The sequence below is a fragment of the Etheostoma cragini genome, chromosome 10, assembly GCF_013103735.1.
Source record: "Etheostoma cragini isolate CJK2018 chromosome 10, CSU_Ecrag_1.0, whole genome shotgun sequence".
Taxonomy (NCBI): domain Eukaryota; kingdom Metazoa; phylum Chordata; class Actinopteri; order Perciformes; family Percidae; genus Etheostoma; species Etheostoma cragini.
This window is the reverse complement of record NC_048416.1, coordinates 1,877,502-1,878,453: the sequence shown is the minus strand read 5'-3', so window position 1 is coordinate 1,878,453 and position 952 is coordinate 1,877,502.

Here is a 952-nt window from a genome sequence, read left to right as displayed (position 1 = left end):
TTACAGAGAGCCCTAACTCTCAAGAACCATGTGATGCCCTCGGGCATCCCTCCAGATAAATGGGCTGGTTGATGGTCGGGGCAATATCTTTACAGACACGCTATCAGGGTGCGCTCACACACACACACACACACACACACTCACTTGCCCATGCAGATCAAGGACAAAAACAAGGACAACCTCTTTAACCTCCCCACACCTCACACCATTACCTTGACCACACACACACACACACACACACACACACACACACACAACTGGCATTCATAGCTGGATTTGGCTGAAAACAGCCTTGTTCTGTTGTTCTGTTCACAGACACACACACACACACACACACACACACACACACAAAAGTCACATGGATGAACTCACACACACATATCACAAGAAATCAGTTTAGAAAACTTTCTCCTGAAATGAATAATTGTAATGTGAAAAACGCCCTTGTGTTTTATAACATGTTACCTCATTAGGACATGTCAGAGCGGGCCTGTCTGATCTAATTAGATTACAGTTCCAGCGTGGAGTTTTAAGGGGGCTGATCCTTTTGATCTAAATAAAAGATTGGGCTTACAGTAAGAAACCATCTCTGACCCTTAGCTCCGCTGGCTTCACTTCTTAGAAAAAAACAACGTGGAATGTTGGCAACCAGAAAGGTGAAAAGAGAGGAGGAAATTAGTGGCCAAAATATGTCTGCTTGTGTGTGGGAAGGGAGGACAGGAAGAGGAGCATGAGAAATGAGAAAATGTTGTTATATGGAATAGAATGGCAAGAATACGTCCAGATGAACAATAGGAGGAAAAAGGAAAGCGCAGGATAGGAAAAGTCAGAAAGGAGAGCTGAGGTACTATGCCTGAGAGGACAGGAGTCATGCGGGGGACCTGCCGGCAGCCAAAGAGCAATGTGTGTGTGTGTGTGTGTGTGTGTGTGTGTGTGTGTGGGGGGGGGGGGG